The 27,191-nt window shown below is 39.9% G+C and overlaps 1 long non-coding RNA gene across 1 annotated transcript; it reads left to right on the top strand.

The window, feature by feature from the left end:
* The first annotated feature begins 1,253 nt into the window (after nucleotides 1-1,253).
* LOC121917207 lies at nucleotides 1,254-20,591 on the top strand. The gene is made up of 3 exons (XR_006100982.1): nucleotides 1,254-2,207; nucleotides 4,706-4,768; nucleotides 17,074-20,591. It is a non-coding gene; the product is annotated as an uncharacterized LOC121917207 (long non-coding RNA).
* The last annotated feature ends 6,600 nt before the right edge of the window (nucleotides 20,592-27,191 follow it).

Raw genomic sequence — 27,191 nt, 5'->3', positions numbered from 1 at the left:
AATCCACTTCTTGTGAAACCACCTGGACATGTTCAATATATGCATAGCCATGTTAAACCATGTTCAGTATGAAACCCAAAGAGTTTGGTTCTGCAATAAGTCTCTGATTAAATATGCAAGAGATTGCCATGTTAAGTAAAGCCATGTGAAATGCTCAAATGTGCTTAATGTGTGTTTTGGAATTGTGTGTGTGTGTGTGTGTATGGGGGGAGGGGTTTTTAATGTCGTCCCTTTGAATTTGCCGAGGATGCGTTCCTGAAACCCTGAGAACTGGACAGTATGCAGATCTTCAGCCCCCAGCTCTTTTTCACCCCCCCCTCCCCTTGCTCCTTACCTCCTTGTTTTGCACCATGATATACGCAACTGTGGTGGCATACTACTATGGAAGGGCAATGGAGTATTCCAGCTATTACAAGGCCTAGTATCTGGGTCCAGTAATAGCCGGAAGGATTGAAAACATCACCATGCGCAAGCAAGGCTATCCAGCTTTGAGCAGTTCAGTGGAGTGCTGGGCAGTGATCAAACTGGATGCTGTGGGCTCATACTCCGACATCTTACACCATGACTTAGTGAACATGGAAGGTCAGAGCGGGACATGCCTTGTTTCATATGCACTGACTGATCCCCAAGCTCGGGTGGAGTGTGGAAACTGTGACTATTAGATTAAATGGTTCCTCCTGTGCAGCATTTTGATTTGTCTTTACATGACTGTATTATTCCGGTATGGAGGATGGAGAAGTTGTATCTCTGAGCACCAGTCAGAATGAACGATGGGAAGACAGACAAGGCCTCGCCGCTTCCTTTCTGGAATGCCCCAATCCTTTGGGGTTTACACACAATAAATGCAGTTAAATGAATCATCGTTTTTAGACCCTTTAGACTTATAGACTATAGACTTTAGAAATACTGATAGGATTTTTTTTCAACTCCCTTTGAATTTGCGGAGAACCCGTTGCAAAGCACCTGAGAACTGGACAGCTCCTTTCCACCCTCCCTCCCCTTGCTGCTTACCTCCTTGTTTTGCACCATGATTTCGCCATCCAACAGAACAGATGGACTATGTGTGTGTTCCAATTATCAACCCGGGTGGATTATTGGGTGTAGTTTGCATTTATGCAACAGCAATTGCGTGGTATTATGGCCACTAGCCAGGGAGCAGTGGAAATAACATTGCAAACTGCAAAGTTTGGAAATCAACACTGTAAAATTTGGAAACCAGTGTGGGAAGGAAGGATCCATGTCTTATTATTATTTTTTGTCTTTGGCAGGGGAGACTGCCACCCTTCTTCCAACGTGCCAATCATCAGCCTCAGGCCAACCAGGCTGCTGCATGGATATTGGTCAGCCCACAGAGGAACAGAGGACAAGTGCCAGGGATGGCCAGGGCCCAGGGAGCATGGATGTGTCTAATGGCTGCTAACCAAGGGATCAACAAAGCCCCTGCTTGTCCCAAAAGTGCCCCGGCTCAAACTTGCCAAATACTTTTCAAGTGGATGACAAGTCTACCAGAAAGACCCAAGAGTGCTACAGCACAAATGTACCAGGGGATGACTGCACCCAGATGATGCAGCTTTCAAATGAGCAAGCTAGGAAAGGCCACTGAAACCAGGGAGTGCTGAAATTGAAAGCCTTCCCTTAAGAAGTCTCCGGATTCGTGGACCCCACCCTGTGCTCCAAAATATGGCGATTGTCCATCTGGCTACACTCAGGCCCAGAAGACCTATGCACAGATATTGGTCCGCCTATGGAGGAACAGCCATGAAGCACAGGGGATGTCCATTCCCCAGGAAGTACAGATACGCCTAATGATTCAAGGTCACAACAACACGACCAGGGGATGACCACTGCACCAGAATTATCAAGAAGTGCCACAATTCAAACCAAGGAAATCGCCCTACATTTGCCCTACATTTTGTCCTTCTTTTTTATAATCTTTATTAAGTGTTATGAGATTTATACAGAAAACATTTTATCCTACTTTTTTTTTACATTTGTCCTGGTTTGGAGATAGACAATTATGTCAACCCTCTATGTGCAGATATTGGCCTGCCCACAAAACAACAGCCACTGTAAATAAGCTATCCAAAATCTGTTTTGAGTGTGAGGGACAGCATCTTAGGTACTGTAGCTCTTTTAGTTCTGGCTAAAATGTAGAATGTATTCCTAATTCCACTGATATGGAAACCATCAGCCCCTGCTGCATTGAGGTAGGTAATACTATTTATTCATTTAATCATTTATTTATTTAACAACCTGCTTTTCTCCCTATCTAGGATCCAATATTCAACTTTATTCATAAGCAACTAATAAAAGAAGTGGGTAATTAACACAAAGAAGAAAATAGACAGTTGACCACAAACTGTAATAAAAGAACGTGGTAAAAAGACAATTGGAATGACCAGACTATCAAGACTACTGAGCGTCAGGCCAGAGAGAGGATGCCTGACAGGCCAAACCAGTCAAACATGACAATATACAGTGAGAAATCAGTTGCTAAGAGACCTATAGAGGAAAAGTAAGATTCTTATGTACAGACCTAGGGGCAATATGACACATAATATAACGTCCATTTACAATAGAACAATTTTACAGAAGTGTATCAGTCACCAACTGTTATTTCCTCTTTCTAAAAAGTAGGAGAAGTACAGAAATGGCAGACAACAGCTACCTGTCCTTTTTATTCCATACTCATTATATCTCACAGATGAAACCAGGGCACATGCGGCCAAGCAAGATCAGAGTGAGTGTGGTCATGATGCCAAAATTTATTAATGAGGAAGAACACACAAGCTAGAACCTGCAGCAGTTTGTCTTTGCCTCAGCCTACTGGGAGGGGCAAAATTCTGCACCTCTTCTCCTCCCCCCACCCCAGTTAACTGAGTGCAGTCTACTCTGGCATTTCCAAAGCCCTTTATAGAAAATTGAAATTATTAGAGAACAACAGGAGAATTTGGGAGGAGGAGATGAAAACTGGGATGTTTTATAAGGAGCTGGAAAATTGGGAAAACAGAGGACTAACTGAGACTACCCCTGTCAAATGGGGACAGTTGGAGGACATACTATTTCCATTCCCAATCAGTACCACCAGAAAGAAACACTACGGGTTTTCCAGTGTGGTGATTTGTAAAAGATTTTATCAAATAAAATATAACTAATGACATTCTTTCAGAAATATACATAAGCACTGCAACAAGAAAAAAATGCCAAAGAGTCTGGAGCTTGGTATGCTTAGCCTGGGGAAGTGAAGGTTTAGAGGTGACTTAGAGCCATGTTTGGAAGGGATGTCATGTGGATTTCTGATGTTCCAAAGATTAGGACATGGACCAATATATTCAAGCTGCAGGAAAATTGATTCCACCTCAACATTAGGAAGAACTTCCTGACAGTGAGAGCTGTTCAACAGTGGAACACACTCCCTCAGAATGTGGTGGAGTCTCCTTCTTTGGAGGTTTTTAAGCCAAGACTGGATGGAAAACCTGCTGGGAGTGCAGACAGGGCCAGCCCTGACATTATAAAGAGTGGGATGATTTTCTTAGTCAAGAAACGAAGTAGGAGTGTCATGAAATAGCTTGCAGACTGTTACTTTATACTGATTTTATTGCATTTTTACTGCCAGGGATGGAGAAAGGTAGTTATGGGATAAAATAAATAATTGGTTGGCTTTGGCTACTACGCAGTTTGACTTGAAGATGGAAGTGCTGTTTACTGTTCTGCCTCAGGTAGCAAAATAACGTCAGTTACCCATGTGTGCAGATGGCAATGCTAGGGATCATCAATACATGATATGAAAACCTTTTTATCATCTGGTTTTTGAAAAGAACTAGTTTCTGAAAACATGTGGCTTGCATTCTGAATTAAGATCAGGGTGCAATCAAGGGGTGGGGTGGTTGGAGGGTGGGGCCAGATTGTCAGTGGGTACCTAACCAGGTAGGGGGCTAATAATTCCTGCCATAAAAGGTTATTTCCCTTGTTTGCACTGAGATCTGGCAAATGCACTTTAGCTGTTTAACAAAAGTTCAGTTTTTGTAGGTGGAGGTTCACACCAAAGTGTAGCATATCTTACAGGTCACCATTTAATCTTGTTTTACTCTTATGACTTCACATTATATAATGGTGGATGCCCATATGAGCCATGGAAAAAGAAGGAGGATATTTGTGGAGCAGGGAGGATATTTGTGACCTGATTGCAATTTGGGGTCAAGAGAAGGTCCAAGAGCAACTGAAGGAAAGCCACAGAAATATCAATACCTTTGAGAAAGTGAGATGCAGAACAAGGGCCATCAGAAGACTGTGAAAGAGTGAAGGATGAAAAGCAAGGTTCTTAGACAGCACAACAGGGAAGTCTGTTTAAATCTGGAGTGACTGTGTCACAACCGCCATGCCCTTTTATGAGCTGCTATCCAACTTTCTCTGCAGAGATGCCACAATCCATCCAAAGTACCTAGCTCTCAGTATAATAATTCCCCATGTTCCGATAGGACAGGCTCCCAGTGGGCAGCAATGTTATGGACTACCTTTGGTAGAAGGCTCCACTCTTGCACTCATACTACTGTGGATGACAAGGAGTTCAGGACTGTAATGGATAATGGAGCGTTTAGTAGTCATTTCTATTTTTCCTTCTGTAATTAGGAACACGTTCAATGGAACACAGCAAACTACCATGGTCATTGAGTAGCATATTACTATTTCTGTTTTTAATCTATAGGTGATGCTAACCAATTTGACTCTCAAGACGTCAGCAACAGTTTCATCACCAGGAATGCTGTGGGTAAGTACCCAAGTAAAGTATTAGGTAATGGTGTGTGTGCTTCTTCATCTTCCTCTAGAGCAGCGATTCCCAGACTATGGTCCTGAAAGGCTAACACTTTCAAATGCATGGCGGAATCACAGGACAGAGGAAAAGTAAAGCATAGTTGCAACCAGTTACCTAGCCTTGCATAGTAAGAACAATATAATAATAATAATAATAATAATAATAGTAATCCTCCAGACATGCAGTCATGTGATTTAAAATAAACTGATACAGTGAACGTATGAACATGATAGAAAATTCCTTTTGTACTGATGTGACTTCGGAATGGGGGAATTTTGTGGCTTTCAAGACTGCTTTTAGTTTGGATTAATACATGTGAATGTAGTGTTAGCAGGGCCAACTGTAAACCTTACAAGCACTTTGCAATTTCTTCCTTAACTTTCTTACGTAATCATTCCAAGTCTTCGCTATTAGTGTGCTGTCATCTGCATATCTTAAACTGTTGATGTTCCCCCCTCTAGTTTTTGTGACTTATTCCTCCAGTTTTCACACCTCCTTCCTCCAACTCTAATTATATTTTACATATGATATGTTCAGTGTACACATTAAAGAGTTAGGGTGAAAAAAAATTCCTGACTCACCAATTAAAAACTATTAAAAGATGCCAATTCTGACAATGAGAATATCAGAAGGTTGGCAGTTCAAGGCCCAAGTGCAGCATGATGGGGTGAGCTCTTGTCACTACTCCCAGCTTCTGCCAACCTAGCAGTTCAAAAGCATGCAAGTAAATAGGTACCATTTTGGTGGGAAGGAAACAGCATTCAATGCATTCATGCTGCCCACATGACCACCAGAGCAGTCCTTGGACATCTCTGGCTCTTCAGCTTAGTAAGAAATGAGCATACATGTACTGCAGTCACTCACTCACAAACCACAAGGTTGTGAGTTCAATACCAGACAGGGGCTCTGGGTCAACTCAGCCTTGCATCCTTCCAAGGCTGCTAAAATGAGTATCCAGCTTGTTGTGGGCAATTAGCTTACACGTTGTAAACTGCTTAAGGAGTGCTTAAGTACACTGAGATGCAGTACAGAAATGACTAGACATTCATGTCAAAAGACTACCTTTACTTTTACCTTTATATATTTGTAATTAATAAATAACTGAAAGGACCCCTAAATTACCATTCATATAAATGGTACAGTCAGAAAAAAGGTTAACAAGCTCAGTTGCTGCTAATAAAAACACTAGTCCTGGGACTGAAATCAAATTTTGATGTCTTCAAAATTAAATTGATTTGTGTCTTTAATAACCCCTTAATACCAACAAGCTCTGCAGTACCAAAATTCTTTTGTAGGTCTTTTATTAATTTGTTGCATGAAAAGATTTTGAGAAATTGTATTATTATGCGTGTTCTTTGTTATGGCTTCAAAACTGGATCAAATTGGATAAAACTTATATAACAGATTTAGAGGCGGTCAATTTGAAATATGGATGGCACGCCTATTTAGAATATGGAATGGAAAAAACTGATAAAGAATTTAAAAACCACATAATAAGAAGATCATTAATACAAATATGGAAAGTAATTAAAGAAAAGTTTTATAGTGGGATTCCATTATGGATATCAATTCAAAATGCCTTTTTTAGTGGAGAAGTAAAGAAAGATAAACAATTGTGTTATAAGGAGTTATTAATAATAGATCCTAAGGGAGAAATAAAAATAAGATCAAAGCAAGAATTAGAGACAAGTGGAAAAATGATAAATTGGTTGGAATATTATCAAATCAAATCTAAATGTAAAGAAGATATGAAGGAAGGTGAATTTGAAATGCAACAAAATATTGTAGACAAAATTATATGGGAAAATGATATGGGAAAGGTATCTAAATTGTATAAAATATTGATTCATAGGGAATTAGAGTTGGAAACTGTGACGGAAACAATGATAAAGTGGGCTCAAGAAATTGGACATGTTAAACCATTTGAAAATTGGGAAAAAGCATGGATGTAGTCAAATAAATGTACATGCTCCCAAGACTTTAAAGAAAATTATTTAAAAACAGCCAATAGATGGTATTATACCCCATTGAGACTTTCAAAAATATATGGAATACAAGAAAATTTATGTTGGAAATGTCAAATTAAAATAGGGTCCTACTATCACATGTGGTGGACATGTAAAAAAATTAAGAAATTCTGGAATAGAATACATGGAGAGATACAAAAGATAATTGATTTAAAATTTCCATGTACTCCGGAATTTTACTTACTTAATATGACCTCGGTATTAGGAACAGAAAAGGAAAAGAAATACTGGAGACTGGTATTGTATTTAATAACATCAGCTCAAATTGTCTTGGCCAGACATTGGAAATTGAAAACAACACCTAATATAGAGGAATGGTTGGAAAAAATAGTGGAAGTGAGAGAATTGGATAAAATAACGGTGTGGAATAGAAAAAAATCAACAGACTATTGGGAAAGGGAATGGCAACCCTTAACAATGTATTTGAATAACTTAGGTGCTCTGAAAACCAAACCCTATCTGAAGTTTTTAACTGCCACAACAGAACTTTCCCTGCCAGCATCTCATTGGCTGAGGGCAGCTGGCTTGTGATTGGCTGCTGCTGTTGCTAAGCTAATCTATCTGTTCTCCACAGTCACAGCCTTAATTCCAGTTATATTGAGACATACTGTATTGTGTTATTATTATTATAGTATTATATTTATTATATTATATGGTTTGGCATTTGTAAACCTAGAATGATTGATCCACAATTTCCATATTCAGCAAACCTATCATAGGGTTTCCTTGGCAAGTTTCTTCAGAGGGGCTTGCCATTGCCATTCTCTGACACTGAGAGAGTGTGAAAAGCCCAGTGGGTTTTTATACTTGAATGGAGATTTTAACCCTGGTCTCCAGAGTCATAAGCCCACACTCAAACCACTACACAATGCTAGCTCTCTGTATAATCACTATCATGACCCTATTGCCATGATGGTAAGTGCCCCCTCTCCCAAGTCCATCTTAATACCCAGAAGCTGCATTGGGTAAATGAGATCATATCAGCTGCCTGGGACAAAAGGAGAAGGATGTTTCCAGGCCCTTCCAGTGAGCATGCCTGTGACAATTAGAAGCAGGATCCCTCTTGCAAGCCCTTGTTGCAGCCTTGCTTACTGGCAGGAGTGGCCAATAAATGTCATCTTTCTTGTGCCCAATCAGCATAATTAAGTAGCCAATGTAGGACAGTGGCGATTGATTCTAGTTATGGACTATTTACTTCCAGGCCAATTTTCTCTTTAGTCCTTGTTTCTCCAAGTTCTAAGATTACCAAATCTGTATGTGTTTTATACACATATTCCACAACTTCTTTTATATAGCTCATTGCAGGATCCCTCCATGTTCATTCTTCATGGTATGCAGGTACAGAAGCTAGTGCACTTTCTGTTTCTATAGCCAGCCCTGTCTCCAAATAGTGCTCCAAATGGGAATTAACTAACTGATATGTTGGGAAATTCCAGCATTCTCTTCCCTCCAACCAATCTGCTGTTAGAGCAAATGGGGTATATACAGGACAGAATTCCTGCATGTAAAATCCTGGTTTTTCTTCTCATTTGCTCATCCTATCCTTTGAAATGGATGGTAATAAATACCTTTTTAGTATCTATGTAAGTAAACCATGTGACCTGGGAAACTGCCTAGAGTAAAGGCTCTATCATTCTTTTTTCATTCTCTCTGAATTTTCAACTTTTTTTCTTTTCAACTCTCACTTCTCAGACTAACTTCATTCCTTCATCCAAAGATGATGAGTTTAGGATAAAGATCTTACCCTTTTGCATAGTCTTTTTATTAGCTAGTTAGGATGTAAGCTCTTCACATAAACATGTACTTTGTCTATTTTTTAGTCAGTGTCACTTCGCAGGGAAGAAACATCCGATCAAGGCATAGTTATCTGCTACTCTGCTGTGAAGAAGGCAATTTCCTAACAGTTTTAGCTTTGATTTCGTAATTTTCCCAAACAAGGGCTAACAGTCTAGAAAATTTTAATTTCTAACATGCTGCACCACAGGCTCTGACCTCTAAAGTGTGTGTGTGTGTTTTCAAGTTGGCTGTCAATTTATGGCAACCCCATGAATTTCATAGAGCATTCTAGGCAAGCAATAGCAATAGCAAGTACAGTTGTATATTGCTTATCAGTGCAGTTAAGCACTTCCTAGGCAGTTTACAGTGTGTAAGCTAATTTCTCCCAACAAGCTGGGTACTTATTTTAGCAACCTCGGAAAGATGTCAGGCTGAGTTGACCCTGAGCCCCTGCCTAGGATTGTAGTCACAACCTTGCGGTTTATGAGTAACTGGCTGCAGTACAGGAATTTACTGCGCCACCAGTGCTCTATAGTACTCAGTGGTTTTTATGCCAGTTCTTTCCTTTGAAATATAGCCTACAATACTTGGTATTTATTGGTAGTTTCCCATCCAAGTACTAACCAGGACTGACCCTGCTTAGCTTCAAAGATGGGATCTAGTGCCTTTAGTGTATTTAGGCATGGGTAAATCCTGTGGGAGGAAAAATCACCAACTGTCCTCATGTTGAGAGGGATTACGTACTAATATCTTAAGCAGTGGGCCTTTGGATGGAATCAGACTGAATCCCTTACATAGTCTACATGCTATCTATTAATAACTTTATCTTGGTTTTTAAACTTCTCTTTAAAAATATCCAGTTTTTCTGTTAACTTTTCTCATATTTTTCTTCTAATAAATCTTTGTTATGCTTCAGTTCTCTCAACTGTTTTTGAAGCACCATCTCTCTTTGCTATGCCTCATATTCTTTTCTTTTTATTTCCTTCTCATGTTGCCATTCTTTTTCTTTCATTTCTCTCTGATATTTCAGTTCTATTCTCTCTCATATTGTTTTTCTTTTAATTTTTTTATGTTTCAGGTCTTTTAATTTAAGCCAAATCAAATCAGACTCCTTGTCTGATATCCCCATATTATCACAAGCTTTTTCAAAATTGGCAATATGTAAGTCAAGGTTACTTCCAGTAACATATTTAGGAAATTTGTTTGTATCATATAGAGGGAACCCATTAATGTTATTCTTGACAATATGAGTAACTCTAGATTCTAAACTGATCATTAAGTCCCATGTCTTCATATTTATGTCATGCATTTCTCTGTTATGAGCCCTCTCATTCGCTTGCTCTTTTTTCTTGAGTCTTGACATTTCAAGATTGATTTTCCACATTTCTAAACTTTCTTGAGGTTTAGAAACGGGCATGTCACCACTAGCTACCATCTCTTCTCTGACCTCTTCTTTCTCCACCATTTCTGTCATTGCTGGAGGTTTGACTTTGTTAGGAGGCATGTTTTAAGTATTTCCCTACAAATACCTAAAACGTTTACCTCAGGAAATACTTCTATTTGTCTTTGTCTCAACTGAATTTAAAGACACTTGTATCTTGAAGTTAGAGTAGTGATTCCTTACGTTATCACCAACTTTACTTCAGGAATCACTTTTATTTAAGTGTGCCTCAGCTACGCATAGAGACTCCACCTGAATCTCAAATTAGATTAGTGATTCCTTACATTTACCACAGACTTTTACCTCAGAAATCACTATGTGTGCTTTTTCTTCCTCTGTCAGCTAGTCTCTTACCAATACCCAGTACGTTTACCTCAGAGACTAGTCTTATCTAGGGTTTTCAGTTTTCAAGTGATCTCCTACAAATTACCTTTTGTTTTTACCTCAGAGATCACTCCTCTGAACCTAACGTCTAGATTTTAAACTGTAGGTTTTCCTTTCTTTCGTTTAACACAACAATTGAGTGTATGGTATTTCATACTCAGACTCCTCTAACCTAAGCACACTTCTGGCCACTGGATTTTCGAATCCAGGTGCTCTAAAACTGTAACATTCTTCTTTTTTTTCCAGTCCCCTACAATTTACCTCAGCAAATTATCTCAGGGACTGGTATTAACTCTCTTATCCAGCCTGGTCAATCTACAGGTAATCTCTTACACAGGACCCTTGACTATTACCTCAGAGATTATCCTCACTGACTTATGCCTCCTTATTTGAGCTGTTGAACTTTTTACTTTTGAAGTTCAAATCAAATCTTGGGTTTCAGCCACTGGATTTTACGTATCCCACCGCTGCACATCAAAATATGTGATGCACAACCTTTCTATTGTGGCAGGCGCTTAGGACTTTTGTTATCCCACCGCTGCCACCAAATTATGTGACGAAGTTTTCCTATTGTGCCACCCAATTATGTGAAGGCCCCATCTAGTCAACCTTCACCCTAACGCTGCCACCAAATTATGTGATGCACTCCACACCACAATCTATTCCTATTACTGTCTTTAACATATAGTAGTATGTGCTTCTGTTTTGAAACTCAGGCCAAGCAGTTTTTCAAACAATAATAAAAGTTTATTTGAATAACAGAAGTATATTGAGTATTTTAAATGTACAGTTGTTATTGTATCTTTACTTAACAAACTAGTTACCGATATCTCACTACTCTCTCTCTCAGTAGTAGACCAAAGTCAGCCACCCAGGCTATGAAAATCTCTCAGGGTCTTAATAATTCTAGGGTCTTCCTAGAGTTGAGTTATCTCTGAGTCCCTCAATTTTAGATTCTTCCCAAAGATAGTCCCTCTCTGGACTTAACAAAGTGTATCAGGTTATAAGCCCCTCACATTGGACTTAAGCCTCAGTTCCCCTCTGGAACTCATAAAACTATGTCCACTCACTGGACTCAACAGAACCCTATCTCACTATTCCTTCAGGAACTTCTGGAACAGTCCTCTCTTGGACTTAACTGTTCCCTCAACTGTCAAATCCCAACTGTCAGCCCAGAATTTTCAAAATGCCTAGCCCACATTCTATTGGCTGGTCTTCAGCTGCCTTCTGATTGGTCAGCTGGGTGTTCTATGCACCACAGTGCCATTGGCGCACAGTGATGCATCCATGATGGAAGTGTGGCACATGGAGGTGCAGATGCGGCACCACACTTGCGTCATGCACGCCCCCCCATATGGACTGTGCTGCATAAAGATGACACTGTCCATACGTGCTATGGTTCTAGAGTGTGGATGCTTGCACACTGCGGAACCCTAGAAACCCCAGGCTTTCATCTTGCCTTAACTTTATGTTGACATTGTGGTTGTCCTTATATTTGGATCTGGTGTAACTTAGCTCCTTTCTCACTGGACCCTTTCTCCACATATTTTGTTGGCTATTCTGTTAGCAAATCTAAGTCAACAGAACAATTCTCCCAGCAGACTGCTGTAACCAGTTTTGTGAAATTAGGCAACAGAAGAGGCAGCCCAAATCCCACTGAAATCACTGGAACCATTCTTAATAAATATTACTAGACTGTTGCAAGTAGGTCTGTACCTTTATATCCAGGTCCAATGGTCCTCACATGACCATTTAGAAATTAGCAGATAATAGACACCTCAGCAGCAAATATGCCCAGCAACAAATCCATGTTGGCCCCCACTGCAATTCATTTTTAAACACACACACACACACCAGCTGTCTAAATACTTTTGTGTGCTTTCATGTAATTTATGCCTTATGGGGACCCTAAGGTGAACCTATCACTGTTTCTTGGGAGCTTCAAGTCTGTGACTGACCCAAAGACACCCAGTGGGTTTCCATGGCTGATCAGGGAATCAAACCCTGCTCTCCAGGCTAGTAGTCTAATGCTTAAACCATTACACAACACGCTCTCTCAGTCTCTCCAAAAGTATTCCTATATTTTATCTCCAAACCAGCAATGGGCAAATGGCTTTTCCTCTTCTCTTCCTGGCATTTCTTTTATATTTTTGGCATATTTGGCAGTCTGTGTGGCCCCAGCAGATTCTGGGGCATGCAATTCATTTTATTGTTATGCTGCCCTGGGGTCTTTAGATTGAGGGCAGGATATAAATATTTGAACAAATAAATAAAAACATAAAATTGGCCACTTTCCCTACAAGAGTCCCTCCTCAGCTGTATAATTTCAATGATTCAACACTGCACAATAGGTTTTTTAAAAAGAGATATGTTAGAGAGGTATGCCGTAGTCTGGCCAGAAATACATATCTATGGAAAGAACGGATTAAGAATATAAAGAGGCTTCTGTGCAGTCACATAAATATGGATCTCAGAAGCTTGTGCCCGCAATGCAGAAAAGGAATAATGGAAATATTTCACAATCTTTTCTATTTTTCCCACCTGAAGAAAAAAGTTTATGAAGTTGTGTCATGCTCCAATGAAAAGCGTTTTAAGAAGACATGGAATCATAAATGGCATGTCTTTTTGTTCTGAGTAGTTTATTAATTGTGCCTTTTCTTATGGGCAATTGTCCCCATAATCACCACTGACTTTTAAATTATTTTATGTTTTTATTGTTTTATATGGAAGGTGAAATGCATTTTTGAGAAGAAAGGCAAGGTAGGGTCTGCATTCCAAATCTGCAATTCACTTAATCCACAAAAGCAGAATTTAAATACATTCACACTGAACTCAGACCTTTGCCCCTGTAAAAAGAAAAATTACAAGGAAATTCTTAATCATAACTCATAATCATATCACAACCAGCTGCTGCCCTTGCCATGCTTGGCAATGGATAAGAGATGGCTGGGTCTTTAGCAGCTCAAACTTTGAAGAAGGGACCAAAACAGAGTGTCAACACACTAAGAAACATAGGGACAAGATCCTCAAGGAGCATATACACACAATCTTTGGGAAGTTCTAAGGAGCATAGTAATGTACCTTTGAGCTACTAACTTGAACAACAGCCAGGAGGGCAGAGAACACAGCCTACAACCACCTGGTCCACTTCTGTGTTGCTCACTTGTTTTTAAGAATGGAACTAACCTTCTAGTATATTTTTTGTGTTTCTTTGTTCTGTTTTAAGTTTGCTAACATAATTGATATGAGAGAAGAAGAAAAAGGAACAATATGCCTGCCAAACATTTACATCTACTTTTGTTAGCTGTGTGGTGGTCATACATTTTGATGTGCACACTCCTGTCTGTCACAAGTGCCCTGTAGAGCATTGCTGTATAGATGTTTTTCCAAAGAAAATATGAGGTGTAGTGACCATGTTTTCCTGGAGTTTGTTATACAGTGGAAAGGAGAAGCCAGGCATAGTCAGACACACAGTCTAGACTTTAGGAGAGCTGATTTTAGTAAATTGAGAGTAATACTGGGGGTGATCCCATGGTCAGGAATACTAAAAGACAAGATGGTTCAAGACTGATGGGAGCTGCTCAAAAGAGAGATACTGAAGGCACAATTTTAAACAGTTTTAATTAGAAAGAAAAATGGGAGGTGTCTCAAGAAACCAGGAAGGATGACTAAGGAACTTTCAACTGAGCTAACTTTTAAACAGAACATTTATAAGAAATTGAAAAATGGGGAAATCACCAAAGAGGAATTCAAAGAAATAGTAAGCACGTGTAAGGGTAGTCAGAAAAGCTAAAGCAGAGAATGAACTTAGGCTTGCTAGAGAGGTTAAGAACAATAAAAAAGGCCTTTGGGGGGTATGTCTGCTGCAAAGGGAAGAAACAGGAAATGGTAGGGCCACTGAGTGGAGAAGATGGCAAAATGCTAACAGAAGACAGAGAAAAGGAAGAATTACTTAGGCCGGTTACAAACCGGCATTTGGGATGTCCGGAGGACGTCCCATTTTAAAAAGGGGGCGTCTCTTCTAGACGCCCCTGGGCCTACTCCGTCCGTACAAGATGGCGCCGGCCCTTCTACATGGCCGGCGCCATCTTTGCGTATCGGACACTGAGCGTCCGTACACGTCGCGTCCTTTGTGATGTAGCGAGTGCGCCCCTGGCGCCTCGCTACGTCGCAAACGCAACTCCAAAAGAAGCTCCATTTTGGAGCTTCTTTTTCGGTCTGCACGGGAGCCGCGCCATGTGGAGGCTCCAGCTCCCCTGCGGACTAACCGGGTTTGTATCCCGCCTTAACATCTTCTTTACCTCAATCTTTTCAGAAAAGGCAAAGGGTGCTCAACATGAGGATAATGAGGGAATGCTGTGGATATAATATATCTTGATTTCAGTAAGGCCTTTGACAAGGTTTCCCATGATATTCTTGCAAACAAGCTAGTGAAATGTGGGCTAGACAAGGTAACTGTTACATGGATTTGTAATTGGTTGACTGGCTGAACCCAAAGGGTGCTCAGCAATGGCTCCTTTTCATCCTGGAGAGAAGTGACCAGAATCCACAGCATTCCTTTCATCTAACAAGTTGGTAATTTTATCAAAAAAAGAGATCAGGTTTGTCTGGCATGACTTCTTTCTCTGAAACCTGTGTTGACTTTTTGTGATTATGGCATTGCTTTCTAGATGTTCACAGACTCTCTGTTTAATGATCTGCTCTAGAATCTTTCCTGGTATTAATGTCAGACTAACTGGATGATAATTGTTGGGATCCTCTTTTTTCCCTTTTTTGAAGATGGGGACAACGTTTGCCCTCCTCCAGTCTGCTGGGACTTCTCCTGTTCTCCAGGAGTTCTCAAAGACTATTATTGCCAATGGCTCCGATATTACATTTGCCAGTTCTTTTAATACCCTTGGATGTAGTTCATCTGGTCCTGGAGACTTATATTCGTTTAGGTTAAACAGGTATTCCTGTTCTATCTCTTTGCTTATTCTGTGCTGAAATTCCTCTTTTCTGTCCTCTGCGCCATTATCCTCAGGTTGAGTTCCCTTTTTAAATAGAGGCTGGATGACCAAATGTTGAAAATGCTTTGACTGCATAGTCCTACCTGGCAGGGGGTTGGGCTGGATGGCTCTTGTGGTCTCTTCTAGCTCCATGATTCTATGATTCTAGTATAGAAGCAAATTTAGAAAGAATTAATATAATATGAATATAATATATTTATACATATTTGAGAGACAGTATCATATAATGGTTTATGTGTTAGACTAAGACTTTGGGAGACAAGCATTCAAATCCCACTCAACCACAGAAACCCACTGGGTGACATTGGGAAAGTCATCCTCAAAGAAAGGCACCCCCCCCCCCTTTGAATAAATCTTGCCAAGAAAACCTCATGATAGGTTCAACTTGAAAGCATACAATAACATAATATATATTCTCATCATGTGGAAAACTGTAACTACCAGATCTAGGCCTGGTCAGTCAGCCATTGAGGTGCTAAGTGTTGATGGACAATTTCAGGGGCCCTGCTCTCCCTTCTTATAGTTTTTGTCATTAAACATTATTTGGACAACCTCTTAAAAATAGGAAACCTTTAAAGGGAGGACTGTTACCTGATAAGCCTTCAAACATAGGACTCTCCATTACAGCATAAAATACACAATCATTGAAACTACACCACATTTGTTCGCTAGTAAGTATGGAAAAGATATTTGAAAATATTTGAAAAATGGTTTTAACAATTTGAGAGCCAGCAAAACTTGAAGAGAATCTTAGACAAGAAAGAATATGCAGCCCAGGGCCTATTCTACAGAAAAATGTACTGTAGAAATGCTATTTTCTATTAAGCAAACCTTTTTCTACATAGAAATATTGTTTTCTGAACAGACAATATGAAAATGTTTGTGTAATTTTTTTTGTACAGAATGAGCCCAAATTCTGAGTAGTCTTTTAAAACCGCACAATATTGTTTTCAACAATATTCTGACAGCAAAGTGGAAAATGATAAACTTATTTTTTCCCTGCCTACAAGTATGAAATATATGAAGATTTGTATCTCTAGTCTCTAGCTATTAACTTCTGCAGTAACTATAATGCCCATTAGTTCCTCCTATCTCATGCAACACTACCAACTGCTATTAATGCCATGCCTTTAAATATGTGCCAGGTATTTGAGGAAACAAATGCTTCTGTTTTACTACCAGCCTAATATATGTTTGTTTAACCTACAGGTTCCATCTAAAACAAGTAAACAAACACATACAGAACCTGTCAGTGAATGCATTATTATAAAACCCCATTTAAAATATAGTAAAATGAAAATATTATACATATTTCTCGGTATCTTAGAGGAGTCATATTATTCTTTGGGGCTCAGGGCAATTATGAGAATATTTTATTGCAACAGAAGGTACAGCGAAGTCCTGCAGGTTAACTTCTGTGTCCTTTATGTAGAGTTCACGGTGTGACCTGCCAAATACCAAGCATCTCATGTGATTCTCCTGCAGGCATTCCTGTATAGAAATTGAATGTCACACAGTCAGCTGGGTTTCAGGCATGCAGGAGGGCTGAAACTGGTATTTCTTGGCAGCCAGCTAGGAACACTCTATTGCTAATGAAATGTACCCATTTGCGTCTTTTCCTAGGGAGCCTCCAATTTCATATCTTCTCCATAATAATGAAAAGAAGAAGGAAGGAAGGAAGGAAGGAAGGAAGGAAGGAAGGAAGAAGAGCCCATGGACTTCTAATCACATTTAATTGTATCCATTTTTCTCTCTCACCCTCATCTTTTCTTTCTCTTTGTTTTCTTTCATCCATAACTTCTACATTTTGTAGGATCTCATCTTTATGTATTCAAAAACATAGCCATGTTAGTCTGTAAAACCAATATGTGAAGATATCTTGTAGCACCTTTGAGACTAACTGAAAGAAATTGGCATCTAAGGAAGTAGACTTAAGGCTATGAAAGCGCATGCTGCCAATTTCTTTCAGTCGGTCTCAAAGGCTCTACAAGATCTTTTCACAGACTTTTATGCATGATACCTGCAAAACGCCATATGCATTGATGGTATAGAAAATATAAAGCTCTTCTTTCTGTGCTTTTTTGGTACAACTCATTCTGGCCCTATCCACAGCAAGCCAGTCACTTGGCTTGTGGGAGAAAAAAGCAGGGCATATTTCCTGCCTCTGCAGAGTCTATTGATAGCAACAGGGGCATCCTGTGGCTTTCATGTCAAGTGTGTGGTGAAGTCCTGGATCCTGCCCCCCAGATAGATTCATCATCTTGGATAGTGCCTATGAAATAAGGATTAAAACCCAACTCTATGATTCTATGAAAATTTGACTACATTTCTGACAAAGAAGCTTTCAGCCTTGATAGCCAAGGAGAATGAAAACAGGAAACGCTGCACATCTTTGAGACCTATTTACTGTATTTCAGCATGAGCTTTCATGGATACCAATCAACATTTTCGGATGCACTGATGGAGTATAAAACTATATACTTGTGTGCCTTCAAGTCATTTCCGACTCATGACAACCTGAAGGCAACCCTCTCATGGGGTTTTATTGGCATGATTTCTTCAGAGGGGGATAGTCATGATCTTCCTCAGAGGCTGAGAGTGTGTGATTTAGACATAGGTGTTTAAGAACAGCTATATAATTGTGGGAGTAGGATCAGAATGTAATAGGATACAGAAAAAGGCAAACTGTGACCTTGACCATAAATCTTTAAAGAGGTGTATGAGTTCATTGAATTTGTAAATATATCTCAGTTCTTCTGTTTCTCTTATGATGTTTATAGCTAGTGGAGGGGGCAAATCTTTCAGAGAATAATACACATTTGTTATAAGGGCAACATGCACAGAGCATCTATATCCAGACTGTACTTCAGCTGGCTTCAATACCACCATATATTGATACATTATGATCATTTTGGTATGTGTGTTTGGAAGCACCCCTGGTTTTAAGGACAGAAGACCATGTGAAATAGTATATTTGTAGGTTCCTGACAGTTGCTTAGAAGGGATGGAGCCAGCCTGACTTTCTTTAGGAAACAGTTTCACAGTTGAAGATAACAGTAAAGAAAAAGCCTGTTACATGGACTCATCAACTTAGCCTGGGAAGGGGGGCACACAATTGGATCAAGTATAGTAAAACAGCAACCCTAATCACCAGACATGCTCTCTGAGGCTGATGAGAGATGTGTTTCAAAACACAGCATCTCTAGATAATGCCCCTTTAAATTGTTTCTCCTGCTTATAAAAGAAACATGTAAGAAAATGCTAGCAAGAAACTCATATAGTTAATGAACCTATGGACATAATCTATTGGCATTCCAGTGTAAGTCAGAGTTTACAGTGATAAGCAAATGCTCCCCCATCATATAATACAACGGAAGCCAGTGAAATCTGTATCAATCACAATCCACTGGAGAATTCCAAAATAAATTGTTCAAAATGCTGAGGATGCAACATCCATGATAAACAGGTTAATTATGTCCTCATAATTAAATCTAAATTTCCTGTTCATTTGTTCTGGATTTTTAATTTTGAATGAAACACATTTTATCATTCATGTTATGTAGACAAGTTCTCTCGGGTCTTACTGATGGCTAGATGATAAATCAAGTTTTGGAAACTTACTCATTAACTTTTGTTAAAATGAAATATATGTGATATCCTCCAAAACTGCCAACATAGGGGTGAAAAAGATGGTTAAAAAGAGCCAGCTTTCTGGCGGACTGGGGGTGTGGCGTTAAGACAACAGCATGCCTCCCGTCCACTGGAAAGCCGCACAGCTGACTGCACATGCAGCAGTGTTTCAGTAGTGCATCATTTACACACACTGCACTAAAGAAACATTGAAAGAATGCTGCTGCTGAAGCAGCAATAGCACCCTTCTTACAGCGCAAAAAGCAGTGGCTTTCTGCCTCTCCTTTTTGCGCCAGGAAAAGGTCATGATGGAGCGTGGCATGTGGTTGCCATGGCCGCAACCCAGCAAGCAAAGGGGTGGCAGAAAGTCATTCCTTACCTGCCATCTGTTTCGCCCCTTGGTTGCTTTTTTAAAAAAGTGATCCATTAAATTAACTAATTTAATACAAAGTATGACTAAGCAGAAGTTGCTCAACCTTTTATGCCTAAAGCTCCCTAGAGATCATTTAAAAACCACTATTCTTAGTAAACCAGAAATTTATATTACAAGACATGACTCACGAATGAGTGTTATGTGTGGTAGCAAACCAAGGAATGGGCTCTCATTGTGTGGATCTATATTACACTGAGCAAGACTCATCTTTGCCAAGTTACTGCCTCTAATTTTTCTCAAGCTGTATGATGTCAGACAGAAAATACAAGTTTGTACTTGATGTTTGTTTAGGAGTGGTTATGTTCCTTTAAAATATTCAAGATGTACTGTATAAAGTGTATAGAAAAGCCACCGCATGGTGGTAACAATGTTAGGGTCAGCTAAACCCAAACCTACATAGACCAACTCTCCAGGTGAAGATCACAAGAAGCATGCAACTCTTTTGTTACAGCAAATTCACTGGTGAGTAGTCTCTTTCCAGGAAATATTTTGAGGAGAGAGGCAGGGTCTTGAATAAATAAACAAACAAATTCAATCAATCCTTTCTTGAGATGTATGTGTACATGATTACAAATAGATCCCTGAAATCATTAACTTGAGTAAAGGAATGTGTTGCTTTCACCATTCAAAGACAGAAAGGAAACTCTTAATGTTCATACAGTCTGGCCAACATGACCACAAAGAGGGGATTCCAGACCTGGTGATTTTTTTTAAGTGTGCCTCCAAATGTTTGCCAGAAGCAGATCCGAGTGATGGGTGGGGATGACCAGTAAGTAATTTTGGGCTGGTTGACCAAGTAAGCACCTCTGGAATAGGGTGATGACTTTGAGCCAAGGAGGACAAAGTGCCCTCCTTCTGACCACCATCTTGAGGGGGAGAGAGGCAGGCCAGCAACAACAGGCCTTGCCTGAAGGACAAAGAGCCCTCCTTCCGACCACCATCTTGAGGGGGAGAGAGGCAGGCCGGCGGCAACAAGCCTCAACTGATGGCTTTGACTGCTTTGTACATGGTTTTTGAGGATTTTTGTTGAATTGTATGAGATCGCTGATGTCACTGTTGATGTATTGTATTGCTTTGTGCTATAGCATGTGACATGTAGCTTGTATGTTGTGAACCACTTTGATCTGGAGGAAAAGTGGTATACAAATAAAATTATTATTATTATTATTATTATTATTATTATTATTATTATTATTATTAGGAGAAGGGCTTCTGGCTATGCATAAAGGGGGGAGTCCAAGTAAGATGTTTTTCTCTCCATCCCTCCCTTCCTGATTTCCAGAAATATGTTACCCAGGAGTACCTCTCCTAGATGTACATGTATACAATACGTAGGGTGGCTAAGAAGGTTGGAGGATAGCTGGAATCGGGGAAAGAGTGAAGTGGGTGATTGGCATGATGATTATTAATAGGAGAGTATCCTAAGTGCCTGGCTCGGCAGCAGATGGGAAGACCTTCTTCTTTTGCTCTTACCGTCAGAAAGAAAACACATGTACAACACTGTTGGGTCCTGGGTCCCCTTCCATATTACTGAAACTCCAAGTAATATATAACAACTCTTCCCACGTTGGCTCTGCTGGGCAATCAAGGACTATTATACCAACTGCCAATCTCATGGGTTGATGCTACATATTTTTATTCCTGAAGTGGACTATCCACTTGAACATATAGAAATCCATCCATAGTGCCTCATTAGCCACTACGGTTTCTATTTCAAGTGATATAGTTCTTAATATGCAGAAATAGCCTTAAGATTCCCCACATGGTCCCTCTACTTCCCATACTATTTAAAATGGCTCCTGCAGAGAGAGATACTTATAACTGCAGAGGAAGAAATGAAAGACGTTATAGAGATTAACGACAAAGGACTGGATTTGGCATCCATCTGCAGCACTGATCAGAGGTTCAGACTAGGGTATGTCATTCATTACTTTATCTTTATTTCATCCATACTGACAGAAAAAAGCATACAGTGGGCCATTGGTACCTGCTGGGATTTGGTTCTAGGAATTCCCCCCCCCCCTCCCCATGGAAACTAAAATCCGTGGATGCTCAACTCCCTGAAAATATAATGGGAAAGTAAAATGGTACCCTGTATACAATGTTCCCATGTTTTATGAAGGCACGGTATACACGGCTTCCAGTATATACTGAAAGCCGTGTTGGAAAAGCCCCTCGTGCATCCCAGAAGTAGTAAAGGGGCATGTGCCAGTTGCGCACACCTGGTGCTGCAGTACTGTGCACTGTGGGCATGAGCCCCATTACTTCCAATGGTGCTCCAGCGTAAGGGGAGGGTCCACTATATAAAGATGTCAAAATCAAGCTTTGCTTTTGGCAATTTAGATATTTTTGAATATTTTCAAGCTGTGGATGGCTGGATCCATGGATAAAGAATCCATTAATACAGAGGGCCAACTGTATCTTTATTGCTCAATACACAGTGTAACGTGCTTTAACAGCATTCACTGCTAAATGTTTCTGACGAGCAACTGAGTGCAACTGGCGTGTGCCCATTTGCATCTGATGCAGAAATCCCATAATAATTAAACTCAAAAGACCCAGGAGACAGAGAACTGTACATAATATGATTATTGTTCAGCAATATGCATTTCTGTGACTCACTTAATCTCAAAGTCTTGTCAGAAAAATGCATCTAATGCTGTGGTTCAGTCACTAATTTTAGCTAGAAACCCAAATAAATCTTAAAATAGTATTAGTGAATGGAGGATTTTCTTGTACAAAAATTGAAGGACTGAAGGACTGATTCATATTTTGAAATATTGGCAGCTACATATGTTGAAGAATACCTTGCCTATTAAGAGTAAAACGCTTTCAGCATCTTGTAAAACATTTTATAAACCCAGAACTGGCTGGCATCCTGAAAATGCATGAATGCACCCTTCACTATGTAAGTAGGGGGGGGGGGTGTCATTCTGAATCCAGAACCAAAGAAGGATTAATTGTGACAGATATAAGAGATGTCCAGTTTGAGTTGGGCTCTGACAAAGAAGACAACATCCAAATCTGAACTTTTCTGAAAGCCAGCAATGGATTTATTGTGTTTCCAAAAATTGATACATTTCTCCCCACCTCTCTCACACACACCATCAGGATGTGGAGTGGGGAATAGGAAAGACACATACATCATTTTGCAATTGAGAGCTCTAACGTCCACATTGAATGTTTGTTTTTGGTTTTGTTTTTTTAAACTAGAGCTACCTGTACTTACAGGGAGAGATGATGAAGTAATATAATGAAGGCCTGGTCTTACATTCACTACTCTTCTATCATTTTCTCCACCAAGAACAGGAATATCAGAAGTGTTCTGATAGAGTCTCATGGACTGTGAGGGGTGTACTCTGGGGAGCTTGCTTGGGAAATGCCAAATGTTCATGTGCTACTGATTTTGCCATAGTATTGTAGAAATTCTTCACCTGGCCTGCTTTGTTTCATTTACTGTGACTTTGGTTCTACATGAGCAGAAAACATCAAAAGTTTTAAACTGCTGTTAATTCATCAAAATTACCTAGCCTCTGCACCCATCCTTCAGAAATTTTACAAGTATCTTGCCAAATCATACTAAATATGAGTGATTTCCATACAATCTATCAGCCATTCCTTCAGAAAAACAACAACACTTAAAGACACATAGTACAATAATCTTTCACCTTTCTTGGTGATTGATAGGCATAATTTATCCTTAAAGAGCTGTTATGGCTAAGAAATGCAGCTGGTTATAGCTTTTAGCATTTACATTTCTATACAGCTTAACTGTGAACTCAGCACTCTCTAAGTGGTTTACAGTGTGAAAGCCAATCGCCCCCAACAAGCTGGCTACTCATTTTACCAACCGATGAAAGGATGGAAGGCTGAGTCAATCTGGAGCCCTCTGGGATTGAACTCACAATGTTGTGGCTGCAGTGCCAGCACTGCACCACCATGTCTCCTTATTATATGATAAAGAGGGGGAAATCATATAGCTCTTTCTTGGTTGTCAGTGTTAGTTGTCTGGAGGTGTGAAGATTAGGATTTCCATATAAAGGTCCAGATAGGGATCCAAATGGAAGGTCCTTATGGAAAGAGGAGACATTTGTTCAATTTTCATCCTAATACAAATCCATCTTATTTTACAGGTTTGAGCCAATACATGAATAGTAGTGGGCAATGAGAAGCAACCAGAGCAGAAGAAGCTTAGGTGAGCATGACAACTCAGGAAACATGGACAGTTGGACAGGTTAGGAGGGAACAAGGGTGCGGTAAATTGCTCAAGGGAACAAAGCATCTTGCCAAACACTACTTTCAGCCTAGGCCCTCAGATTGACACCACTTTAACTGCCATTATTCTATCCTACAGGCACGTTACAAACGCGCCTATAGTACGTATCCAGTATGTACTAGGGTTAGGAAGGAGCGTCACTTCCTGACGCCCCTAACCCTAGTATGGACTGGGTCTGTACAGAATGGCGGTGCCCATCCACACGGGGGCCATTTTGAAGTCATGGACGCATAGCATCCAGATGTCGCGTGGCGCTGATGCCGCAAGTGCGCCATTGGCGCCTTGCGGCATCATTAGCGCGCCATGGAAAGAAGCACCATTTTGGGGGTCTTTTTGCTCCGTGAGAGAGTCGCGCGGTTTGGCTGCTGCGGCTTCCTTGCGGAGCAACCGGCAGTGCCGGCAGACCACCGCTTTTAGGCGGTCTGTAACGCCCCACAGAATCCTGGGACTTGTTGTTTGGTTAGGCACCAGAGCTTTGTGACAGACCAGGCCTCACCAGACTACAAATCGTAGGATTCTGTAAGGTATAGTTATAGCAATTAAAGTGCTTTAATTCTGCAGTGTGGTTACACCCTCGGAGAAAGCTCTGTTTTTTAGCCAAACTCCTTAGGAAACCATTTGAATACATATACAGGAAAAAAAGGAAAGGGAATGGATGGTTTTTAAGTGGCTACAGTGGCATAACTCCCCTCCTCCACACTTACCTTTCTTACTTCTTTATCACACGGGACAATTGGAAGTATAAACAGTGATTAACACATGATAATCCTGCAATTCATAGAATCAGAGTTGGAAGAGACCACAACTGTGCAAATGGTTTTTTCACATGATGTCATTAAGTGCCATTATACCAAGAATAACCAGGCAAGAAAAAGCAGCAAATCATTCCTGGGATTTTCCCATGAATTACGTCTTGCTGTTTATTGCCTGGTTATTCATGGGATAATGGTTCTTGTGTTAATCTCATTTTATTCATGTTTTAATGTCAGTTGCACAATTTTCACAGGTTAATCACTGTTTAAACTCCACATTTTCTCCTGTGTGATAAGCTCCTTAGTCCAGCAGGAGAATGGAGTGAATGAAGAGGAGGTAAAGGACATATATATGCCTAAGCTAGGCATTGGGTAGCAGGAGCAGAAAGCAGAATTTTGAATCATGCATGTGATCCTTCTTGAGTCTAGTGGTATCAACAAGCAAAAGGCTTATCCTGGATGTAGAACAATGTTACAGAAACACAGACGTGGTAGTCAGGAAATTGTGTGTGTGTGTGCACGCATATGTGTGCACAATCCTCTTCCCCCAATTTTACCCCAAAAGTAACCACTTGTATTTCTGTGCAGAATAATATCCTGAAACACTTTGGGATCTGCATGTACCAGGTGAAAACTGCACAAAATTCTTGCCACCATATTATTCTTCCTGATCAGGTTTATCTGAGGGTCAGGAAACTGATTTTTTTTTGGCCAGTAAATGAGTAACAATGCATATTCTTCCCTTCCCTACAATAGATATGTGCATAGAAGAGCCTCTTTTTTAAACTGATTCAGGCTATTCCAAATGTCTTAATAGATCTGATTAAAGAGATATAGATAACTCTGATGACAAGTGCCATGCTTGCCTATTTAGGAAGGGTAGTTAGTGAGTCTGGATAGCTTGGGTGAACCTCTACCCAGGAGGCTTCCCCAACACTTATAAATCTGCCTCAGGTATTTCAATACTAGTAGCCAGAACATATCAAAAACACATTGACACACAAGACCAGTCCCCCCCCCCCCCCCCGCCGCCTTCTCTTTCTACATGAAATTTGGGCTTGTAAATGAATTGAATGCACAGTTCTGCTATTTTACCATGCTTTCAGTAAACCTTTTATTTTTTTTAAAAAAAATGCTATTCAGGAACATGATGGGGGGTGGGGCACCACTCTATGATCAAGCTTATATTGTACAAGAAAACAATGTGTATTGGAAGCACAGGAAGATACAACGCTGCCACTACTACACAAAAAAAGAAAATTCTTAGTGCATTTAAAAATGCACTTTTAATTAACTTGTTTTAAATTGATTAACCAACAATTGCATTTCCAGTAACTGCTTTTCACAGACAATGCTGTCAAAACAAACAAGAGATTAATACAGACAACGTAGTGAGTCATCATCATACAGAATGTGTGCTCCAAGGAAGAGGATGCTATGACTCTATTCTTAATTCCTCTCACTGTGTAGGCGTTTTAGATCAGAAACAGATGCTAAATCTCATGGCTGCTGCAATATTGAAGGCAGACTATAAAGTGATGGTGTCAAATAGGATCAGATTCCTTTGAGTGCATGTGTAGGCACATGTCCATGTCAGAACTAAGAGAAATATATGTCTGTGTATCTCTGTGTAGAGGCTGCCTCCCCAGTTTAGTATTAGTTTATCAGTCCTTTTCTCTGCAGAACAGTTTTGGGCAACATACATTAATACTGTATAAACATTTATTAAGGACATAGAAGGGACATGTGAATCCTATCATCTGAAATGTGTAGATGACTGAATTGATGATAGTGTTATTTTCATTGTGTACAGTCGGTCTTTGGTATCCACTGGGGTTTGGTTCCATGGACCATGGGTGCTCAAGTCCCATCATATACAATGGTGTAGTAAAATGGTGCCCTTTATGTAACAGGGCAAAATCAAGGTTTCTTTTTTGTTTGTTTGTTTTTTGAATTTGTTTAGTTTAAAATATTTTTTCAAGTTGTGGATGGTTCAGTCCACGAATGCAGCATCTGTGGGTATGGTGGGCTGACTATATATACAGTCAGCCCTCCTTATCCATGGATTTTTTATCCACAGATTACAGCATCCACGGCCTGAAAATATTTTTTAAAAGTATAAATTCGAAATAAAAACCCTTGATTTTCTATTTGATATAAAGGACACCATTTTGCTATATCATCACATTTAATGGGACTTGAGCATCCATGGATTTTGTTATGCACTGAGGGTCCTGGAACCAAACCACAGTACATCAGGGTAATTGTTTAGTTATTGATATCAATGCCCTTGTTTTAATGATTATTAAAAACTGTAAGTAAATCAGCACAAGATCTTACACAACTGCTGAATGCTGAAAGCACTGAATATGTTACCGGTATATTCAGGCTATTTTCTCAACATGTGTTCAATGAAGGAAATGGAAAGGCTGAAAGCTTACAGTAGTTCAGCATTCTTACACCAACTGTGACTCACCTTGAAAAAAAATTGTATATTGCAAACAACATCCAAGTCAAAAGGCGGATAGCCACCTAAATAACTGTTTTGACCTGTACAGGGAACAAAATTATGGAAAAGAAAGTGCTGCTATCTCCTAAATATTGACTGTGTGTGGCAGGCGACTGTGTATGCAGCACATGAATTTGCACA

Source organism: Sceloporus undulatus, unplaced genomic scaffold (genome assembly GCF_019175285.1).
Source record: "Sceloporus undulatus isolate JIND9_A2432 ecotype Alabama unplaced genomic scaffold, SceUnd_v1.1 scaffold_12, whole genome shotgun sequence".
Classification (NCBI taxonomy): Eukaryota; Metazoa; Chordata; class Lepidosauria; order Squamata; family Phrynosomatidae; genus Sceloporus; species Sceloporus undulatus.
The sequence above is the reverse complement of the archived record's forward strand: the minus strand, read 5'-3'. Positions and strand labels throughout refer to the sequence as shown.